The sequence below is a fragment of the Lycorma delicatula genome, chromosome 1 (assembly GCF_047948215.1).
Source record: "Lycorma delicatula isolate Av1 chromosome 1, ASM4794821v1, whole genome shotgun sequence".
Taxonomy (NCBI): Eukaryota; Metazoa; Arthropoda; class Insecta; order Hemiptera; family Fulgoridae; genus Lycorma; species Lycorma delicatula.
Window position 1 is genome coordinate 165,198,261 of NC_134455.1, and position 25,362 is coordinate 165,223,622.

Genomic DNA, 25,362 nt, shown 5'->3' on the forward strand with positions numbered 1-25,362 from the left:
GTCCATTTCTACTGTTATCTTAAGCTCAATATAAATTTATTCAGATAAATTTGCAGTCATCTCATTTACAAACTGCTTGTAATGTGTAGTGATCTAGTGTAAATGTTTGCTTAAATCATCTGCTTCTATATAATAGTTCCTAAATTTATTGATGTAAATGAGAAATAACATGGGACCTAAAACTGAACTAATTTTATTTACAGGAATACAGTGAAATCCAGTCACACTTTTAATTCTTACATCTTTAACTTCTGTTAATGCTCAACCTATACCATTTACATCTCAACTACCATCAATTTTTTTTTATACTGTGCATTTAAGTAGTAAAAACATAACTTTAGTAACATCCAAAAATAGCAGAAAATGTGTTATTCTTTCTCCATTTTATAAACTATCATTTCTTCAAGAGAAAAATGCTGTCTTAGTAAATCTTCCTTTTCTGATATCATTTTGCTTTTTTCCTAGGATATTATATTTATTTAGAGGACATAATATTTTTTCACACAAAATATCTTTTCATAAATTTTAGATGTGATAAAATAACTTCACTATTGAAATTGTAACATAATTTCAGTTTCTGAAATCATATTTTACAGTTCATGTGAATTGAGTTAAAGTTGATTTTACTAGAAAATTTACCCCCTCTAAAGAAAAAATTTATCAAATAAGAGAGAAGCCTCACTGAAAATCATTTGTAACCTTAAATTACAATTATGGAAATACCACCTAAACTATTGATTTCATGTTTTTAATGATTGTGTAATAAAATTACATATACTTCATTTGTTAATGAAAGATGCAGTTTCAGTTTCATCTTGCAGTTTTCATCATCCCCTTTTATTTTTTTGGACTATTTCAGGACATATAACAACATAATTAATGAATTTATAGTTTAGCATGCTATCAGTATATAATGATTATTATCAATAATAAATAAAATAAAAATATTACTTACTGATTGTTTTTTTTAAATTCTTCTACATTAGCGCTTTTACAGTGCTTCATATTCGCATCAAAGTAGAATAATGTATAACTGTTTCATACTTTGAATTTATTACTGATTACGTTTCTCTCAAATTTCTCTGCATTTTATTTTGTATTACATGTAGTCTTATACAAGTGGCATTAGTCAAAGTTGCTTTCTCTAAGAATATTGATTTTCATTTTACAGCACCTCCCTGAGGGAATAAAGATATCATTTTTGGGGCAAATATTACCTGCATTTAGTGGATCCATGCTAATTTGTATCATTACATTCGGTTCAGTTGAAATGGTTCAAAGGAAATAACTTCATTACTCACTGTCCTTACTGGTGTAGGAATGCTTGTTATTCTAGGAAATTGCTGTGCTATTTTTTGGAAAGACGTTGCCTTATGTCAGGCCATATCCCTATGCTATGACATCTAACATACAATATTTATTATCTATCAGTTATCACTAGATAGTTACACCAACTTTCAGTTATATTATCATAAGTAGATTTTGATGATAATACGTACCTGTATTATCATCATATCTGTCAGGGGAAGTAATTCTTACTAATTTATTTTCTTTACATTCTAGGCAAAAGGATTTTTTAAACTATAAAATCCTAGACAAGTCCTATTCAGATTAATATCAATATTAAAATTACCCAAAAGCACAACATATTTGCATTTATTAATTATTTCTTCTAAAATTTTGATAAAATTGTTTAAAAAATATATATTCTAATTAACTGACGCAGACCAACATTAACCCAAAAAACAAGTAAACTCAGAACCTTCTGAACTTGCAATGTCAGCTAGCTAGCTTAATTTCATTGTTTCAGAGTAGTACAGTTTTTCTTACCTTCAGTGATATTCTTTACAAAAACCGAAAAACCTTCGCTTTTAAACATGTTGCTACAGTGTACTACTGCTAAATTATAATATAAAATTGTTATTTTGTATATTTTGTCAAATTACAATTTCATTATTTTGTCATTTTGTAATCCGTGCTCTAGGAAGACTATAATTCTCCAATTAATTTACCTAATCCAAAACCGTGATTTATTCAAGTTTACTCATTAAACTTTTCAATATGTGACTGTGTCAGAAATATCACATTTAATAAATATATTATATATATACATTTTTTTTTTTTTTTTGTCAATTGCGACCATTTTTTTTATTATCCCTATTTCATATTACTTTGTTGTAACAATGAGAAGTAATCAACCTTATCATAAAAAAATCTAACATATTTCTATAATTTGCTCATAATAAACTGGCAGCTGAAGATCACAAACTAGTTCCCTTTATATACTATGTAATAAAAATTATGCAGTATAATAAATTTAGAATTAAATTGCTGTGAAGTCATATAATAATAGACTGTACGTACATTTTGTTATCTAAATAAATATTAAAAAATATTTTGGAAAATTTGAACAGCCTGCTTTAAAATATCTCACACTAGTAGATAGACCAGATATTTTTTTTAAAATCATTTAAAGAAGATACTCATTTTTTATGGGGTATTTTCTTTTTAATTGATTAAAAGGCCCTGATTTATCATTGTTAGATGCACTCTCACTACTTTGATTGGCTTCAATAAAAATCTCTTTCATTCACACTGATAACAAGTTCATGCTTACTGCTTTGCAGAAAATATTTTCTTAACAGTAGCATTAGGTATATCTTGTACAAATTTACTTAAATCTAGCCTACTGTATCACGCAAATTAATCCTAATGTAGAGAATTTTTTGTTTATTTCTTTGTTGTGGCTACACTGCTTGACCACACCCATTCTTTAAGTTGTCTGTGTAATGTGAGGTTATTGTTCTTTGGTTATTCAGCAATTCTCATATTATAAATTGTGTTTTGTGAAAGTTTATTTCAGTTTTTATGACAAAATATTTATATATCTTTTGTACCGTGTGACTTGTATATATTATAATGGACATCACTCCAAGAAAGCATTTAAGAATTTTTTCTCTTTCTGAGCATACCGGTATCACACAATGGAAATAGCTTCTGAGTGTGATGTTGAACTACGGGCATTGAATGCTATTTTAAAACAATTTAAAAAACTGGTTTCTTTTCACTTCATAGGGAAAGAAAATTTAAAACAAAATCTACTCCCAAACAGGATTGGTTATTAGTGAGGTAATTGATCGAAAATTACCTGCTGTGAACTTAAATCAAGAATTAGCAGTCAGTAGAAAAAATTTACACTGACAACTGTTAGATGCAGACTTCTTACAGTTGGACAGAAAGCTCGTCGGCCAGCTAAAAAGCAGCTTTTAACACTACCAATGTCCAAAAAAAGGCTCTTGTGGGCCAAAGCACATGCTAACTGGATCAAAGAAGAATGGAAAATTTTTGTATTTTCCGATGAGTCATATTTTTATGTTCAAGGGCAAAGGATTCCATACATTAGAAAAGCATCAAATGAAAATACATTCCTGACCCACATCCAACAATCAGTTAAACAACCCCAGAAAAAAATGTTTTGGGGTTGTTTCACATTTGAAGGTGAAACAACCCCAAAACTTTCATTACTTCCAGTAGTTAGTATATTGAAAAGGGATAGATATCAAGATCCTGAAGGAAAGGGTTGTGACACAACTTCAAAACAAATTCCCACAAGGTAACAGAAAGTTCCAACAAAATTTGACGCCTTGCCTTACTGCCAAAAAAGCAGAAAAATCATTTGAAGAATGAAACATTAAAGTGCTTCTGTGGCCACGCAACTCCCCAGACTTAACCCAATTGAAAAGCTTTGGGCAGTGTCAAAAAACAGCTCTAAAAAATGAATTGTACAACAAAAATTGACCTCATTAAAGCAATAATATTGGTATGGTTTCATTCTGAAGAAATAAAAAAAATGTGTAGTTCACTTGAATAATTGCCAAATCGTGAACATGTGATTAAGAATAAAGGAAAACATATTATTCTAGGCATTCACAAATTGTATAGGTATGATTTTTTTTCTAAATAAAGTTAACTTTTTATTAAATAACATTGTCAGATTAATTTACATGCTAGTGTATTTACAGAAATTTTTCTTAAAGCAGCACAGAACATTGCACAACCATTATAGATCCTATATCATAATTGGTGTAATTTTTCACAACATGGAAATTTGCATGCATTAATTATTAATATTAGAATATTAATATTTTATCAAATTGTTAATATTTGTCCAATTGATAATCACTTAAAATGCCATTGTAAAACTATTAGTGGAATACCCTTAGTGCAACTGTTGTTTTATTGCTACTTTTTACTAGTAAAAGTAATCTTGGAGGCATAAAATGAAACAATAACTTGAAAATAAACAGTTTACTTATAAAACTATAACAGATGTTTATAATGTTATATAATACACTTCTGATGCTAGAAATGAATCGTATACATCCTGAAGTACATGGTTTTAAAAAAAGGATTTAAATCAGTCTTCATAAAACAGTTGTAGAAATTACCTATATAGGGATCATTAGTGGTCATTTTGTATGTGAAAGATCAAACTTTTGTAGTTCAAGGAAAATAAAGCAATAACAATTGATAATAACCAGCTATTTTTAATAAAAAATAAATATCAGGCAAAGGATTGGTAAGGTTGTCAAGGTAAGGATGAGATATGCCATCCAACCACCAATTGCTTTAAAAAGTACTAGTTTCCAACTAAATCTTTTTTAGTAGTAGTTCCTAACAGCTGTTACATCTCCCCAGCTACACCTACCAGTTAAATTATTAAAATGCTGAAGATATGAGATAAATTCTATACAAAACTAAATATTGATAGGATGTGATCAACAGCAAAGATTTCAGTGTAGCACTTGTAATGATAAGAAATAAATCAGTCAGTATTCAATCAAGGCTGCCCAGCTATTTTACCTAAATTCCTATACTTTAATCCTCAGAATATTTTAAAATCAAAGTTAAATAGTTATTGTTTTATGGAAACTGGTTGAATGCTGTGAAAAAATAATTTCATTAATTTTTTTTCAATTTTTAAGGTGTTAAAGTTTTTGTAATATTTATTGAATGGAAATTGAAAGCAGTTGAGCTCTTAATACAATTTTTGTACGGTGCTAGCACCTTTTCATGGCTAATCTAAATCAGATTGGAATTATTTTTTGTGTGGTATTTATTAAAAGTTACTTTTTTAATAAATTATTGACCCATAACTAACAGAAAGAACCTATCCACAGACATTTTGGTCAGTTTTAGATCACATACAGAGGCCTGAACTTGTGATTATAAAGTTGTATATGATTTTAGGCTAACATATAATAAGGTAACAAATAATTTTCTAACAATTTTACTAAAATAGTGTCTAAAAACGATCTGGCGATTGTTTTTAGACACTATTTTATGCTCTCTTTTTATGTTCAGAATACTGATAAATAATCCGAAACTTTTAATGTGATCACATTTATCAATGCGGTACTCAAGTACAACTTGGTAAGTAATGCTTTAACAAAAAGTTTTAAAAATTACCTACATGATCAGGAAAGCATCTATCATAGTATTAAGTTCATATTGGCGCCATTTGGTCGAATCAATACGCCGAAGAAGTTCAGAAAAAAATACTACGGAGACAGTTGTTGGAAAAGGTTAAAATTATGTTTGAGTAATTTTGTGTTACATACAAAAATTTTGATAATTTACTAATCTTTGTGAATAGAAGAACAATTGTTGTAATTATATACTGATTTGGTTATTTTTACGTCATGTTGTCACTGCTGTTAGTTCCCGACGCTAAGGCAAATCAAGGTATCAGGTTGAGCAGTTTTGCTAGTATCGTCATTAACTCTTGTCTGCCTTTTACGTTATGGCTGTAGTCGGTTAATCTAGTGTTCCGTATTGTAGTTAGTTTTTCAAATCGCTTGCCTTTATTTTCTTTTGAAGTGGCTAAATATCTTTCACCATTCCGTCATTAATTAAAAGCCAGCCGAAAGGGTGGCTTTCAACCAATAAGGTATGTTGTAATCTTTTTTTTTATAACCTTTTTTATTCGTCAAGATGATCTTTTTGACTTTCCTTAAATTCACATCTTTTCATTATTATACTTTTACCTAATAATTTAATTCTTTGTATATTCAAAAAAAACTTGCATTCTCTAGTTTTAGTTGCGTGTGAATTCTGAAGGTTGTGAAAAATATGACTGTAATTTTTCAGTAGGACTAATCTCAAGTGTTCTTGAGTTTTCAGATTGGTTTATTTTTATGGTGATTATTCATAGGAATTTTAAGCATCTTTTTTTCCGACAGGTCTTCTTGTCGTAGTTACCCCCTTTTTCTGGGGATTGTTGGGAGAATCAAGAAAATATATATTTTAATGAGTTTTAGGTGTTTGTTATCCGTATGGGTGTGATGTGATAATTGCGTCCATCAATTTTTTAAACAAGAAATACTCTTCTTTTTTTGAGTCTGCAAGAAATAAATTCCTGAAAAATATTACACTTAAATTTTAATTTAATGTTGAAGTGACAATTTTTTTTGAACCCCCTTTGGTCATTTAACCAATCATAATGTAAACAAATTACGAAAATTTAAGTTTGCTTTTATGGATTAAAATATGCACTTTTGTAATTAAAATCCATTAAAGATTGTTAATGGATTAGTATTAGATTACTAGTATTTTTTTTTTTTATGATTCATGGTTATGGAAAAAGGTATTTGTTTACTTGTATATCTAATTTATTCGTTAAATTTCTAATTTTGACTATAGTGTTGCCAGTGGTTACAGTATTTTAACGTAGAGTTAACTGGTTAAACGGCTGGTGTTAAACAGAATTTTTTCTCGTACTATATTTACTTGGTCACCTACTACAATCATTAATTACATGTACTTTATCAGTTATTTCAAAACCATTTAAAGTATTATTTTTTATTTTTATTAATTGTTCTGATATTAATATTTTGTTGTGAAGAGTTAAAAAATTGTGCTGCTTTTGGTTTGTGAATTGTAGTTTAACCATTGATTTAAATATTAACCACTTGCATGTAACAGTTTTTTCCTGTTAAGTTAATTGTTGAGAATTCAATATATTAAAATTTCCTTGAGCTATAATTATTTGAATAAACAGTGATTTTTGTCTTACTGTATTCTATTAATATCGCATTTTCAGTTACAAGTATTAAAACATATATTCTTTAGGGCTTTTGTTGAATTTTCAAAATAGCATGTAAAATATATATATATTTGTTAGATAATATAAATTGATTTTGATGTAAAAATATTGATATATGAAATTTCTTCACAAAGTTTTGGCAATAAATTTCATAAAAAAGAAAACTAAACTGCTGAAGTAATGTTTTTTGCTTAAATTTTTGGAGTGAGAACTAGAATTATTGATCTAGATATTTATCCCAATTTCTGTTATAATAAAATAATTGATTTAATATTTTATTTAATTATAATAGTATAACAAATGGTAATAGATTTTATTTTTTACTCTTAAAAATATTTTAATTATGTGTTTATGTTTAAGCAGTTTTGATTTTATAAAAAAGTTCCTTACATATTTAAAAATTCTTGTATTTATTTATATTAACTACTTGAGCATCTAATGGTCATTTGTAGTTATTTGATTTTTTTGTTTTATGATGTTAAAGTAAACTTTGTAGAACTAAATTTTAAGTTTATTTGATAAATTTATTTATTTTATAACATTTAACACAAGAAGTCACTTTCTTGTTTGTGAATTTCTGGTCTGTGCAATAATTTGGATCAAAATATAAATTTTTTTTTCTGGACATTAGTTTTTGTTACATAATTTCTAATTTTAGTATCAAGGTTGCAATAATTCCAATCTAACAAGTTTAGCCTTCTATGTTGGATGGATAAAAAAGAGAGGATTTTAAATGTGATTGATGTTCCTGAAGGAGTAAAAATTGTCAAAGAACAGTAATATAAATGACATAACTGATTTTAAGCTCTCTTTTTGACCTGCTGTAGAGAATTATACTACACAAAGATCTTGCCAGTATGATATAGAAAATTACTATAAAATTTAGTGTCATGATTGTAAATTTTATTTATTAGTCTATTACATTCATTTATTAAACCTATAGGTTACCTGTATGTATTATACTATCTTAATTTTTTTTTCTTTTGTCCAACTGTAATGGTTAAATAAGTTATACTTTGAATAAGTTTTCATTCATCCAGTTTCACACAATTGAAGGATATTTGAATCTGCACATTTAATTGAGATTTCACTTACTTTTTCAGTTACCTTTGCTGTTAGGTTGTACATTTGTGTGTTCTTAACTGTGTTATAGATGCCTTATTAGCCATTGCAACGTCATCTTTTTACTTTTATAAATGTAATAATTGTACTACTTAGATTGTGATAAATCATATACTTGCATATTTTATTGAATTGAGGCATTACAACCATGTAGTTTGTTATTATTACACACGTGATTTTTCCTGGAGAAAAAAATCCGTTTCAGTGAACAACATGACAAAACATAATAATATTTTATAATTATTAAATAAATTATTTGCTTTTTAGGTACTTTATTAAATATCCCAAAATGTGTGTTTAGTTCTAAACAAACGCATATAATCATCAGTCTTTATCTACTATTAACTTTATTATTGAAATGAATAATGTGATGTGTTGCATAAAAAAAAAATCTATAATGATTTGGAAGTTACAAGAGTACAAACAAATGTAGTACCAGAATACATTACTCTGATTAAAATAATTTTAAGTGAAATTGATACAATAGAATTAAAATTTTTATTCTACTAAAAAAAAAATTAAGAATAATGAAGAAGTAAATTATGGTGAAGAATGTAATATGTTAATGAAGAAGAGTAATATTTTATGGAGTTTGTTGGAATTATTCTAAGGATCAAAGGTACCAGAATGTTAGAAAATAATTAACATTAAAAATATAATAATTTTTAGAAAAATTAAAAGTGCTTATTTTTATTACTAAAAAGTCAACTATATTTTTCTCTAACTAAATAGATAAACTGCATTGCCTCATTAATTTATTGCTTTGCACTATTCATTCCAATATTTTCTGAGCGTAATTATAACATTATACAGTTTTTGTGGTTAGATGAAAATAAATTATTTCACTTGTACATCCAATAAAATGTCACATGTATTTTAGTGGGCTTGGCATGTTAATGTGTAATAGCGTATTTGACTCTGAATAATGGATTTGAAAATCACTTCGCTACCTAAGATTCCTTTTTAAGCCAGTCTGCTATAGAGTATTTTTTTAACACATGAGGATGGCTGTGTGATTTTTAGTAATGGATTTTTTGTTTTGTTTCATGTGGCATACTAATTTTACTCTGTCCAATTCTTGGTAAAATGTTAACATCTTACAACATTAGATTGTATTTAAAAACTAAATAATTGGAACACAATAGGACAACACTTCATCCAGTTAGCAAAAGCCCATATTAACCAGAAATTACTGTACAGTTTATTTTTACAGAATTTAACAGGATTTAATTCATTTAAAAAATGTTGCATTATAATTTTGTTAAACCATTCATTTATGTATAAAAATTATCAAACTTAAGTATGTTTGAAACCATATCTTCTAGGTAGACATATCATCAAAAATCCATTTAAAATTTTTCCATTAATAATAATAATAGTAGTATTTGTATTTTCCATAGTATAACATTTTTTGGGTAATTTTTTCTTGTTAGATTATACATTTTTGTAGGATAAGATTGATTTAGTTTGCATTAAGGTCAAACTATAATTTTTTTGGGATAGTCATGAAAGTCAGAACAAGTTTTCAGAATGTAAAAATTGGCTTTCATTTATTCTTAAAAAATCATCCTCTGTCAATTTGGACAACAGAGTAAATAATATTTTCATGTTATTCTGTATAATACTTTAAGGCTCTAAGAAAGGCCCTTATTATAAATATTTGATTAATATTTTTAATAAGTTATCAAACAGTGTAAAAGATCTTCAGATTAATTAATTAAATTAAATGTTCCCTTATTTTTAAATGGGTCATTTCATGTCGGATCATATACTTAGGGCCATTTTGAATATTTTTACCATAATTTCTAGCATCCTTCAGAAAACTGGAAACATCACAAAACAAATTATCCCATCACCATATTGAATTTAGGGTTATTTTTAAATGTGCTGCAAGTTAGAGTTAATGTTAACAAGAATTCTTTGTAATTGTTTTGTAAGTGCAATTTTGAAAATACTTAAATTTAGTTTTCTTTTACTTAAAAAAATATTTCATGTTTTCATAAAAAATACAGAGGTTTGTGTTAAACACTATCTTCTTGGTTTTTAAAGATATTCAGTTCAAAAAAAACCATGTTAAAAAGCATGAAATGTACAATATTTTCTGTCAGTTTATACTCAGGCCTACTTACCTGTAAATAAATAAAAAGATTGATAAATTTTAACAAAAACCTTCTCTTTTAAAGTTAAAAATGTTAAAGATAAAACTAAACTCGCCTTCAATTTTTTTTTTTTCGGGATACAGTCTTTATAGTATACTACTTCCCTAAAAAGTTTCAGGCGTGTTAGAGTTACCTTCTTTTTTTTAATGGGTCTTCAAATGCTGCGATTTTTCTAAAATCTGGTACTTTCAATCTGAAATATCTCAGAACAGACACACTTAAAAAATTCAAAATTTTCAGGAAACATTCTTTCATTGGTTTTTAATAAGTGTTAAAATTTCATCACTGATACTTTTTTAGTTATAAATGTCTAAATATAGCTAAAATTATTAAAATTAAAATGTTTTAAGAAGTAATATCACAATTCTATAGTTATTTTTGTTAGACTGAAATTTAAAAAAATACTACCCCAAATGGTTTTTCACACCTATTGAGTGAAGGGATTTCTTTTCACCAAAATTCATTTTTTTTTCAGGTTGTCAATTAATGTTACCATTGGCATTTAAGATTTTCGTGTTGGGGTAGGTTAGGCGGAGAGAGGGTGGGTTCCATGCCTTTGAAAATAATTTTAAACAGGTTTCTCCCGAGAATGGTATACATGCCTGCAAACAGAAATACGATGGGATTGATAGCTGTTGTATAATAAATGGTAACTTTTCTAATGATCACCCGGATTATTTATAGTCCACAAGTTTGAAATTGGTAATTCTATCTAAATAAAATGAGAAAAAAATCCAATTTGTTAATCTGCATTAAAGATTCATGAAATTACATCAATAATATTATCAGTACAGAAAATTGTTCATAACAATTTTTATGCATCAGGTTGCACTATCAAGTTTACAAAAAATTACATTTTTAATATACAAATTCTATATAACCATTAAACGAGAAGTAAGTAACATATCAAGAATGTTACCATCAGATTAAATTTAATGCGGCAAGTTTGAGGATCAATATCTCAAAAATGGATAATCAGCTTTTTAAAAAAGTATAAATATAAAGAATTTAGACTTACGTTGTGAATTTATTTTTCTTTAAAAAAAAAATGTTTTTAGAGTTTTGGTTGGTATAACTTGCAAAACCCATCATCAGATTGTAAAAAATTAGTAGTATTATTTGTCACCACATTTTAAACATTGTGACAATCTGGCAACAATGGGTTCCTTTATTCTCATGTCTACTAAGGAATAGAAAATTTAAAAACTGGAAAATCTGATCATCATAATTTTAACTGATTTATAATTAAATTCTAATGAAACCAAGACAATGTATTCCATTATCTCTACAAGTTACAGCTATGAAAATATCATCTCCATAAAAACTGAAAAAGTTGGAGTAGTATAAAATTTAGGGATCTGTGATTTGGCATCCTACTTTGATTAATAATATTTCAAAATTTGAAACAATCCAGTATGAATTTTTTAAAATATCAACTGAATGTTGGTGGAAACAGTTGTAAATAAGATTTTTTTTTAATTTCCTCAAAATCCCTTTCATAAAAGCATCTGAATTTTTTTTTAAAGCAAACAACAATATAAAATTTAATCTTTTTATATACCTGACAATCCATTTTTTAATATATATACCAAAACTTTACAAAAGGCAAAAATAAAATATCACCAGATAATCAAAATAATTGGAAAAATACAGTTTTTATTCAACAAAGAAAAAATTGTTTATCAGAATTAAAAAAAGCCAAACAAGATAAGCATAACGAAGAGAAAAATGTTTACAGAATTTAATAAAATATTACGTATGATGACACAGATTTACATAGAACTTATAATATGAATAAGAAAAAGAGTTAATCAATCAATTTATCTAGGTTATTTAGTGATTAATTACACCTGTTTTAAAAAATATATATATATAAAAATAGTGTTTACGTTAAAAAAAGTTTCAACTGACAATATTGAAAAAAACAAACTGATCACGTGTACTTCAAATACTCTTATACTATTTAACATCCAATAACAAAAACGTTAGAGCAAATAAAACATTATTATATTTATTAGGATAATGAATAGTGGATCTCAAACGGACTAAAAAAATATGAGTTCAAGACCAATAATAAAAAACTGACAACAAAGTTGAAATACTTACTTTGCATTTTTTATTTATTCTTATATAATTGAAAAATAATGGTACATGAAGAAGTTACCAAAGATTTCTTTTTTGGGGTGAGGGTAAGTTCTGGTGAAGTTTAATTGTTAAATTATCATTATATGTTTAAGTAAACCAAAAAAGTTAAAAAAATTTGTATTTAAAAAAATCTTTTTTGCTTCCAAACTGTCAAAATCACCTTCCAAGAAAACTTTTTGATTTTTCTGAATTTACTATGTCAAATAGAAAAAAATTAAAAAATCCCACTGAAAAATGTATAACCAATATAAAAAGTTACCAGAGATTTACTTTTTGGTAAAGGGGATGAATTATGATGAAATTTTATTGTAATTTATTTATTATTAAAAATTTAAATAATAAACTTTTAATTAAACCCAAAATATTAAGTTTAAATAAACCAAATTTTTTTTTTTAATTCAATATTTTTTTTAAACTTTGATTGGCTCCCTCACCCTATCATTTTCCCCAAAGAATTTTTATATTTTGGTAATTTGCACAACTATTGTACCGTTTTTTGAGGTGGAGGAACCCCATTTATGGGTGCCAAAGCAGTGTCAGACTCACTAACAGGTACCCCAAGCTGTTACAGAAAATGCGTATGTATTCCTGCACACAACCGACTAAACCTCCACCCCTGGCGACCTCCTGGAAAACCGCATTACTTCAGGAGAGGAGTAAGCGCCCACATACACATTCAGTCTCCACTAGCAAACATCATCCATACCAAACCACTATTATACCTAGGAAGACATAAAAGAAAATGGGTAAAAAATATGCAATAAATAAATAAGACAATTTTTTTTTTCAATTTTTAGGAAAGAGGAAATTTTGAATAATTTTTTTTTAAATGCTAAGGCATGCATGCATGTTCTGAACTTAATATAAAGTGGGGTTATTTTGCAAAATTTTGAGAGAATTAACCTCAAAAAACTATCTACCCTACTCTGTGGAGATATTGACCTCAAAATGTTTACCAACAAATTGCCCCATACACATGATTCTTTACAAAATGTGAACAAAATTGGTTTTATACAGTCAAAAGTTATTAAGCTTAAAACTAACCATCATTTATTCATACATGTGTACATATACAAATATTACCTCCACCTTTTTTTTGGGCCCTAGGTCATGAAACATTGAGAAATGCAAAAACACCCATACCTCATTTTTTGAGTGATAACCATATTTTACTTCTTGCAGAATAGCTCTACAGTTATGATGCCAGGAAAGAAAAAATTAATACAAGACTCTTACAATACATATACCAGAATTGTACCTCATTTATTAGACAACCTGTACTTTGTAAGCTTACATGTTATTTTCACAAGAAACCTTCCCCTTAAAAAAAGGAAGTCCATTTATACTCTAAGAAATATGCGTCTTTTCTATGTTGATGGAAAGGGAATGTAAAAAAAATTAAACACGTAATGAGAAGTTCTCTTTTTCTGTTTAGCCTCTGGAACCACCATAAAGTGTTACTTCAGGGGATATATGTATGAAAGTAAATGAAGTGCAGTTTTGTACAGTTTCAGGTCAGCCATTCCTAAAATGAGTGGTTAATTGAAACCCAACCACCAAAGAACACCGGTATCCACCATCTAATATTCAAATCCATATAAAAGTAGTTACTTTTATATCCTAGTAAAGGCAGTTACCTTTACTAGGATTTAAACCTTAGAACACTCGACTTTGATATCAGCTGATTTGCAAAGGGGAGCGAGAAGCTGATCTTCAATGACTTAATGAAAAGCTAGGAAAAGGTGAAAGTCAGTTCAGCACCTTGTAAACAAATATGTAAGCCTCATTATCAAAATCATAAATAAAGAAATGCAAACCACTGCTTACGTAAGAGTGTGTGTGTTGAAAATGACAAAAACATTGGGAAAACTCATCTGATTTTGAGTAGAATTCACAGAATGAAAGTAATTAATTAAATAATTAATAATAACTTAAAACAACCAGAGTAGGATTGTGGGTATGACAATAAACTGCATCCCTTGAAACATGATTAGCTTGTATCATGTAAAACGCCTCAGGGAATAGCTTCACAAAAAGTAAGTAGTGTCAGGTAAAGATTAATTGCCAAGAGTCAAAAATGAATTAACTGCTTTCTATAGATCAATTGTGTTAAAGAATGTTAGTACATTTTCACTATAAATAAAGTACCAATATTATTAGTGACAATTATTAATTATTAGTGATAATATTTCTTATTAGTGATTAATGAACTAATTGATACTAATTTAATCCACAAAAAAAGACCACATAAAAATATGTGCAGTGACGTATAGGTAGGTGTTTATCTGATATATTACGTCCCACTTTGCAGTAAACTATATACAGTTAAATAATTAAAAAACCAATCATAAATAATAATAGTATATGTCCAGAGTGTTCCACATTAAGACATCCAAGTATTGTTTACAACTGTAAACCTACAGCGACAACAATATATGGAGCAATAACACTGTATGCTGAGGCAGCAGCCACTGTTTCCACTGCAAATATTGATGCAGATCAAATCCTCAGTTACCTCATGCTAACTTAGCTCCCATGATATAGAGAATCATAGAGAAACAAATTAAGTCTTTCCCTCAAAAGAAAACTTTAAGACTCCAAAAAGTTACAGCCATTAATAAATATTTTCAATAAAAATAAAAGCACACCTGAACAGGTAAAACACCTAAATAAATTTGAGGTTCAGGTTCAGATACGTAATCGCCAGATGAACCTATTAAGAAAGTTACTGTTTCTGAAACAGTTACCTTTAAATGACATTTGAAGCCAATTTCTTCTCGGTTGGTTTTACTTCCCAAACCACCTTAAACAACCTTTAGTCCCCTACAACAAAAGTAGTAACCGTTTTCTCTCTTATTTTTACTAATAAAGGCTGAACATTTTTTCCACCCTGATTGTATTTTTGATAAATTGATTCACTTTGATGTAGTGAAATAATCAAATGTTAGAAAAATTGACCTACTATATTTAGGACAGCAGATATTTAGCCTGTGTTGAGAACTGAGAAGTGCTACAAAACAAATTATGTAAAAAAATTTCAAGATTAGATTAAAAGAGCCAGTTAAAAAATAAATAAAATTCAAATTTTGTTAGTTCGAGCTTCAATTTCTAAATTTTTTTGTTAAGATTTAGGGTATTTATGTATTAGCCCGTTGACCATAACCATAATGATGATGAACTTTGAAAATACTTCAAAGATTCGGGATCATTAACATATTTTACATATTAATAATATATGCATTATTGCTTATAATTATAGATATAAATTAACTAAACTTAACCTATGCTTGCTAACTTTGACTAATTAACAGTAATGTTTTGATTATTTAAGTAAATAATTGCAATAATTACTGAATTTATTATTTACATACTCAATACATTACTGTATTAATTAGTTAAGGTTAGAGAACGTACGAGGTGTAGCTGTTAAATAACAAGACTAATGCTGCTACAGAAGAACTGCGCATGTGCCAAATTCATAGGACTGACGGCTGTGTAGTGTGAAGCCTTCTCTTTCGATTGTTGCCACTCCAGTTTCTGTACACATATTAGTCTGGCCATGGTCTTCATTTGGATGACATCTGTTTTTTTGTTTTACTGAAATATTAAGTGTTTTATTAGAGTAAAGAATTGTCATGAAATTTCAAATGAAACTTGAGAAAAACCGCTGCTGAAACTTATCCTTAATGAAAAAAGGTATATGTCAATGAATGTTTATCACGTGCATGGGGTTTTGTGAGTGCATGTTTCCAAGATGGTCAAGAAGATGTTTGCCCGGGTCACCCTTTCACGTTAAAAATGGATAAAAATATTGAAAAAATTGGTGATTGACCCAATCTGACCGTTGGCTAACTATTCGTGCGATTGCAGAAACTAGGAATTGACAAAGAATGCATAAGGCAAATTTTACATAACAATATTAACATGCAAAAGTGTGCATGAAAACAGTGCCGAAAATGTTTGTGCTGAAAATGACACTTTGAATACCATTGAAAATGACCCAAACTTCTTGGAAATAGTGATAACATGTGATGAATCTCAGTTTTTCACTTATGATCCAGATACTAAGCATCATTCCATGCATTGGAAGGCCCCAACTTCACTGAGAGCTAAAAAAGCTCGAATGAGCAAATCAAAATTTAAAGCGATGATTGTTTTTTTCAATATTCATGAGATTGTGTACCGTCGCTGGGTTCCTGAAGGTCAAACTATTAATCAACATTACTATCTTGAGGTCCTTGCTCAACTCTGTGAAAGAATAAGAAAAAAATTACTCGAATTGTGGAAGAAAGTCATGACAATGCATGAATTGAATCCTGATGCTTCATCAGGACAATGCACTGGCTCATATTGCATTGTCTGTCATGATGTTCCTAGCCAAGTTTAACATTCCATTGTTAGACCTTACACACCTTATTTGCACCTGGAACAATGTGACTTTTATGTGTTTCCCAAGGTCAAATTTGCATTAAAAGGAACAAGATTTCAGACTGTAGAAGCTGTGAAAGAAAAGCTGGCATGCATCATGAAAGAGCTTTCAGCACTATTTTGAACAATGGAAAATTCACATGGAGCGTTGTAGGGATAGAGGAGGGGTGTATATTGAAGGGGTTAATAACTAAATATACATAAATTTAAAATAAAATATTTTACAGCAACAGTCTAGTTATTTAATAGCCACACCTCGTAGATTAACTTTGGTTATATTATATTTTATTTTATAAATATGGTAATATAATGGTTATATCGGGTGATATTAACAATAACCCAAACATTTGTTGCTTATAATTATAGATATAAATTAACCAAACAACCTACGCTCGCTTCATTCACTAACCTTGAATAATTAACAGTAATGTTTTGATTATTTAAGTAATAAATAATTGCAATAATTACTGAATTTATTATTTAAATACTCAAAACATTACTGTGTTAATATTAGTCAAGGTTAGCAAGTGATGTGAGCGTTGGTTAAATTACATTTATAAAATAAATAATTATAAATTGTTATAAAAATGGTATTATAATGGTTATATAAGGTGATATTCAAAATAAACCAAAGGGCTAATACATAACAACCAAATCTAGTTGTGATAAAATTATTTTAATTATCCAAACTTTTTTGATAGTTGAAATATTTTTTAAAGTTATTTTATTTTCAATGGTTTTATTTTTTGATTGCCTAAACATGTATGTATATGCAACTGCTACTAAAATCAAATCCCTCCTAATTTAACATGAACTGATCAACTTTTTTTTTTTAATATTGACTTACTAATAATTAATAGCGTAAAATAATTAATAATCACATCAAATTTAAATTTGTCACCAATTTCATGATGTCAGGTTTTACTGTTTTTGAGCTTAGAAGAATGAAATAGATATAAACAAATGTGTATATCCTTACAAATAGAATTTTTAAGCAAAACTTTTTAATTTTTGAAGACAAAATTAAAAACTTCAAAAAATATAAAAATGCGAGAATATTTTTTTTAGAATAAAAAAATAAGAGAATTATCTTCCTCTTTTTATAAACTGCATTCAGGAATATCACTTGTGAGTATCTCACTTAAACAGTTATTAAGACTTATTACTTGTATCATTGCAATAAAATTATCAATAATATTAAATAGTTAAATGTAAAAAAATCAGCAACTGTTTATTGATTACTGCTTACAATTAAAGATATCATTTAAGCTATATATAACGCATTATTGGAGCACATAACTGTTTAATTTCCCCCTTGCTTAACTTTAAAAAAATAAATAAAACATTTGTTTATCAATTATAATAAATAAGTGATAAAGTATTATTTAACTTAAGTAACATTGGTCTAAAAGGGTTTGTTGTTACACTGATAATTTTTGCTTATTCTTATTTAAGTTGCTTTGGTGCTGAATCCAAATTTGACCTCAAAATCTGTTTTAAGGGATTTTTTTTTGTAACTGTCGCACACAAAAAATGAAAATTGTTAAAACAATTATTTTCTCTAGTGGTAAACAGAAAAGATTTGTTGTAAGTCACATTTATATTAATAATTAAATATGAATGTTTGGATATATTTATAAGTGGCTCAGAGTGGAGTAATTCAGAGGAGTGACCAGTGTGACTAATATGGTATTACATCATAGAATGGCATGATGCTAACTGTTCATTATGACTCATTCCTATGAAAAATAGATTTATCTTATTAATATAATTTAATTATTAGCCTGTATTAATGACATAATTGATTGACATATTCATTTCAATCATTATTTTACTGCAGAATAACCCAGACCACAGAATCAGTTTGATTCGGCTTTTCTGCAAATACTATCGTAAGTATGGTGTTTTGTTTTATTCCTACTTTTTTCTGAAACAGATTTGTATTGTTTTTGTTGTGGTTCACACACACTTTTTTTGTATATTGTTAGTAATTTGTATAAAAAGATCTAATAGTTAAATAAATCATCCTAACAATTCTTTCTGTCTATGGTGAATTAACATTTAAAACTCAAAGAAGAAATAAATATTCCTCCTTCAGTTAAAAAAATCTAAGTCTATTTTGGGTAAAAAAAGTAGATCAGTCTTGGTCCCCTCACATCTACTACAATTCTTTTATAACTAAAGTAGAGCTAGCCAAATAGGAGGCTGCAACATGTGCCTTTTACAGTTCCTTATCTATACAGATAGCTTAAGCCCACATGACAGACTGTTATTTTTGTATCAGAAAATCAAAGGTATCACAAGTAAATTAAAAAATTCTGTTGCATATTCTAATTTTACTTCAGCCATAAGATCTATTTCTTATATTGAAGAGTTACCTGGTTTCAGAAAGATGGAGTTAGGAGAAAATGATGATCAAGAAGGCTATGGTGTATGGTGGTACAGGAAGAAAAGAAGAGAATTAGATTTCCATTATCAGATCACTGAACATCACAAAATTATCAAGCAGAAGTTAATGATCTGATTCGTGATCTTGCTTCATTTAAAATGCAGTCAGAGTTACTGACATCAAGGTTATAAGGATAGAACCTCCTCAAAAGTTAAAATAAATATGTTTTTATATGTTCCAATATTTTAAATAAATGTGTTTTTTTTCTGTGTTAGGAGTAAGAATTTCAGCAACTGCTCTTAAAAGATAGTGAAGTATACTGCAATAATGGAATTCTTTACTGGATTTACTAAGACAACATCACAATCCTACAGAATGGCGAATGCTTACAGATCCCTCTATAACAATGGAAATGAGAAACCATCTATTCTTATTTAAACAACACAAATGAAGGAGATATATGATAGTATGAAAGTTTTACTGATGTTGATACAGTATGAAAAGTATTCTTGGCACATGCTGAGACCTAAAGGTGATAGCCATTTTATTAGAACTGTAGTACTTTTACCAAGTACTGTTTTTCTTATGCGAGTGGAACAGTAGATGCAGAAACCACTCCATTAAAAAAAAAACTGGTCAAAGAGGGAACTTATAGCTGGACAGGAAAATGTTATTTTTCAAGGTATTGTTAATCGGATAAATATGTATTTTTTACTATTACCAATAAAACTTGGTTTGATGAAAATTTTGCCAAAGCAACTGTACATAATGAGCAGCGTGTTTATACTTTGAAGAGTACATTTTCCAGGATGAGTGAGGCAAAAATCAAAGAAAAAATGTTTGTTGGACCACAGATAATAAGCTAATTTGGACTTGAGAAGAGTTTGAAAGGGGTTTATTGTTTCAAAATATATACATCATTCCTGGGCACAAAATAAGGCTGAGAACTATATATAGTGAGTGAACTTCTTGAAAACTTTCAAAATTGGGATACAATATGTTAAAAATACAATGTTTCATTCAGATTTGAACTTTTTTTCCTGCTAACCTTGATGATGTAAGTGATGAACATGGTAACTCTTTCCAAGTAAACGCTTCAGTGATGCTTGTCAATGATGAAAACACTGCCAGAGAAATGAAGCCCAAATATGCTTACTGATTATTACTAGAAACTAAAAAGGAACATTTCAGAGACTGAATACAGGAGAGAAGCAGATATTTGTTTAGATAATATTATACTTTAGGCTATACAACTCCTTTTTATACAACAAAATCATTTTTTTCATTAAATCAGACTAAAATACTGCCCTCAACAGTTTTGGTTTGCAGACTTGAAATTAGCGCAAAAAGGTTTATGACACCTTGTTGAATGCATAAAACAGAAATTTTTGTATGGAGCAATGAATTAAATCCATTTAAATTATTGTTTATTATAATTGACGCTGCTCCATTATGAACAATTTTGTACTTGTGCATTACAAAAAGACAAGTTGATTTTGTTACAAATTTTACATGGCGGCTACTAGATTCATTCTTACAATATCTACATATGAGCCAAATATGCCTTGCTAACTTTGCTGTTATATTTTGACTTGATCTGTTTCAATGTAATAACCAGACATATGCCACTGTTATAACAGTATTTAATGCAGTGTCAAGTAGGGGTATAAAATTGAAAACAAAAGAATTTACAATCTACAGCAGAAGTAGATATTGCATTCTCAAAGAATACATAATTTCTTCCTACATAGATAAATGTATAAGAACATTAATTCTGATTCATGGCAAGTGTATTGTACTACACTTGAAACAGGTGGGTTCCAACAACTAAAAGCAAATAATACTATAACGTTTTAGATCAAACAGAGACGCAAACAAATCAAAAGTTTGCAAGGACAAACTTGTTACTGTAGAACAATCAGCACAGAAGTGCTTTTGGATTCATTTTTGTATTAATCTACCTCATAACAAACTATTAAAAAAATAACATTATTAATTAAATCTGGTAAGAAAGACCTTCAGACGCAGTTAAAAGTGAATATGTTTATATTCACTTTTAACTGTGAATTTAGTAAAAAGAAATCTTGTAGCATCATAGAACAGCTACAGTAGCAACTGATAAGAGTTGTGTGATAATAGTAATCACATTTCAACCAATGAAATTGTTGTTTTTATACTTATTGTTATACCACACTCTTCCTTTAGTAACTGGTAATGTTTTTGACAAGGATTACCCAAATAATATACTAAAAAATTAAATGCATAAATAGTTTTAAAAATAACTGAAAAAAATTATAAATTTATGACTAATGTAATAGATTACTTCATACACACTGATAACATAGTAAACATCCTACCCTACTTAATTTGTATGTGTGTGCATCCTCCTTAACTTAGCACCAGAATTTACCAATTGCTAGCGGAAAATCCTGATTCGTTAGTACATGTCTCATGGTGGTCAAGTGTATACTTGTTATGTTGTTATACAAGGTGCGACAATAATAATGAAACTGATGTGAAAAAAAATGTTGTTTACCGTTTTAGTCATGTTTAGTGTTGTCTCCTTCAAAGTAGTTCCCCTCTGATTGCACACACTTATTCCAGCGCTTCTACCATTGATGGTAACATTTCTAGAACTCATCTGTAATATCCTCCAAGACCCTCGTCACAGCTTTTTGGACATCTTGTGTTGTTTGAAAATGATGTCCCTTGACCACCATTTTGACTTTTGGAAATAGAAAAAAGTCGCACGGAGTGATATCTGGTGAATAAGGTGGTAGTTTTTTCTGAAAAAGGTGAACTGATATTGTGTCATTGTTAAGGCATGACACAATATCACGACATAACAACTAAATTATCATTTAAAGTGTGCAAATTCTTGGCTTTAAAAATAAATACCAAAAGGATGAACTGCAGCCTGTTGATTGTTCCAGTGAAACCGTTGGGCTTCATTTTGTAGTACAAATGAATCATTTTCACCAAAGTCACATATTGTGTAAAGATTCCGGGTTCAATTACAGTTTTTAAATTTTTTAAGAAGTTTAACTACTGAGAAGCAACGAATGAATGATGAACAAGAATTGATCATTTTTCAACAAACATCTCAATAAAATCTGTGTACTTCTCTACTGTTTCCAATCTTGAACAATTAGTTTGATATCCATTGCTTAAAAGTTATTTTATCCAGAGAATTTTCTACAAATATTCAATCGAAAATGTTTTTAAAATTGTCAGAATCTGGACAATTCTTACACTCGCCAATACAACAAATTTCTTGAGGTGTATTACAAATAATTTGTGCTACACAGTGTTTATAAGAAGTGAAATGATTGCTGCACTCTTTTGTTAAATAATTTAATTTACATCTTTCAGACATTAATTTCACGTTCCAATGGATAACACACACACATACACTTACTTACACAGAGTTCCACCTGCTAAAACACAATTTTTAGGATGTTAAGCATCAAAGAAAACCCAATTTTAATATTTGAATAAATTTCTTTAAACTGTTGATGTGTATCTCTTTCAGTCTTTTTTGAAGTTGAATGTTATCCACAAGGTGATTTGATTGTGACGGCCTTTTTTGCCTGGCATTATATGACTTATGTCATCTGATTTATAAAACACCTGAATATATCCAACTATATTTTGATCCAGACTTTCCAGGTTAAGGGTTTAGTGATGACAATCCCTTGTTCTTCAACTAGTTGTCTTGCATGTCGTATCATGCAATTGGTAGTTCCTAGGATTTCTTGCACTTTTTGGTTGCTCCAACTTCGTGAAAGAAGAGTAATTGTTATTTTAAGACTTCTATCCATTGTAAAATTAAATTTTTCTTTCAGCTGTATCAAGTTCGCTATCAGGTTCAACTTGAGATGAAGTCGTAAAGTGTTTTTATTAACTACATTGAACATTTTTTCTCTCATTGATGACTCAAATTTTGCAATCTTTTTGGCAATCTTTTCTCTTCCAATCTTTTAGATTTTACAGGTGATTCCCCAATACTAACTAGACTGTCATTGAGCCTGTCTAATGCACAATTCGTTTCATAGTAAAGGGCTTCTTCACCATTATCTTCTTCTTCATCATCTGAAGCTTTATTACTAATTGAGGCAAGTTTTTTCCAAAACTTTCACAAATGTTCCTATCATTTTCCAAATTTGAATTTTTTCTGTCATCCATGACAACACTTTTCTTAAATTCTTAGTAACATTATCGTGACCTACTTCTTGAAATGGATTGCAACATTTGTTATTGTAAAAAGCTGCTATACCCCAGAAGATACCAGACTTAAAAAAAAACTGTAAATAACTACACTAACACTTAGCAATCAATAAACAAACACTGAATGTCTTGACTTAAGGGCAGGCATATTTATACAGTGCTCATGCTTTCTTACATCATGCTATTTCACAAATAAAATGTTTAAATCAAATATTTTATGTCATATCTAATATTGTTTATACTGAACCAATGAACACAGAAACTGAACATGAGTAAACTGATGATATAGTAAGTTTCAATACAAGTAAGTTAAGCCAACAAAAATTTAACTATTTTCCACCTCAAAACGCCACAAAAAAGATTTTGTTAAAACATTGATACGCCTTTTTTTCTCTGAATCCTAGTGCAGTCCAGTTTAAAATTTGCACAGATATTTTATAATATATTGATGAATAATATATATTTTACATAAAAAATTTACCGGTTTTTCTCTGAAATTCAAGGTTAAAAGTCAGAGGCAGTGACCTTGACATGAAGATTTATGTAAACATAGGCTTGTTGTGTATGATATGAAAGAGCATCAAATAAGCTTTAAAATATGTCCAAGTTTATCATTCTACCTTAATAAATAACAAATTTATGTAGACCTAACCGTATTGCCGCATGTCAAAATTTGCCATTTTCCAGCAAATTTGAAGGGTTCTAAAATCAAAACGTTTTACGATAGTTATTTGAAATTCAATATTTTCTTATAACTCTTATCAACAGTTAATTCATACCAAATTTCATGAAAATTTGGTCGGGTTGTGAATCATTACCCATGTTTTTGATTTAACTTGGAATGAATCAAAAGCAGACCAAATTACAAGGAGCACGCTCACATCTAGTTGGGATATGTAAATTGCACATGTTTGTACACTTCATATATGAATGTTCATTCCCGTCGCTATCAACGCAACTAAATAGTTTTAACTAGGTTTCATTGGGTTCGGATAGGGGGTTCACGACCCACCGGGTTAGTTTATTGGTGAACTCATCATCGCAAATCAGCTGATTTCAAAGTCGAAAGTTCTAAGGCTGAAATCGTAGTGGATTACTGTTATATAGATTTGAATACTAGATCATGGATACAGGTGTTATTTGGAGGTTGGGTTTCAATTAACCACAATCTCAGGAATGGTCGACCTGAGGCTGTGCAAGAATATACTTCATTTACATTTATCCATATCATCCTCTTAAGTAATACCTTACAGTGGTTCCAGAGGCTAAACAGAAAAAGGAAAAAAGGTAGTTCACGAAATATTGGTCTAGAGCAGGGGTCGGCAACCTTTTGAGTCGGAAGAATCAAAATTACAATTTACAAAATTTCAAAGTTTTTAAAGAGCCACAAAATTTTTTCTTGCCAACAATAAATAGTACTCTCATAAATAAAGTTTTTTTGATAAAAAAAAACTAATTATTTATTCAGAAGAAAAAATATCTAGAGAAAAAAAAAAAAAAATATATATATATATATATATATATATATATATATATATATAAGAAAAAATATCTATTCATAACAATAAAATATCTTTTATTCATATATAAGTAGTGTTTTTCACAACAAATTAGATAATATATATATATATATGGCATTATTAGATAATTACTTATTATTTAAGTAAAAAATTAAAACAATTAAACATTTACTTATAATACTAACTTGTACTTCAATAACAAACAATTGAGCAAACAAATTCAATGGGAGCGATGGCTTTCCACGGTTATTCAAGTAGAAAATTTAA

The 25,362-nt window shown here is 28.6% G+C and overlaps 1 protein-coding gene across 3 annotated transcripts in view; it reads left to right on the forward strand.

Moving 5' to 3' along the window:
- Window positions 1-5,722: 5,722 nt before the first annotated feature.
- LOC142325256 (ornithine decarboxylase-like) overlaps window positions 5,723-25,362 on the forward strand; it is a 103,737-nt gene continuing 84,097 nt past the window's right edge. For 2 of the 3 annotated variants that reach the window (XM_075366782.1, XM_075366763.1), the window contains exon 1: window positions 5,725-5,950. The gene's annotated coding sequence lies outside the window, so the exon portion shown is untranslated. Of the gene's footprint in view, window positions 5,951-25,362 lie in introns of all 3 variants that reach the window. The other variant, XM_075366809.1, reaches the window with a different exon arrangement.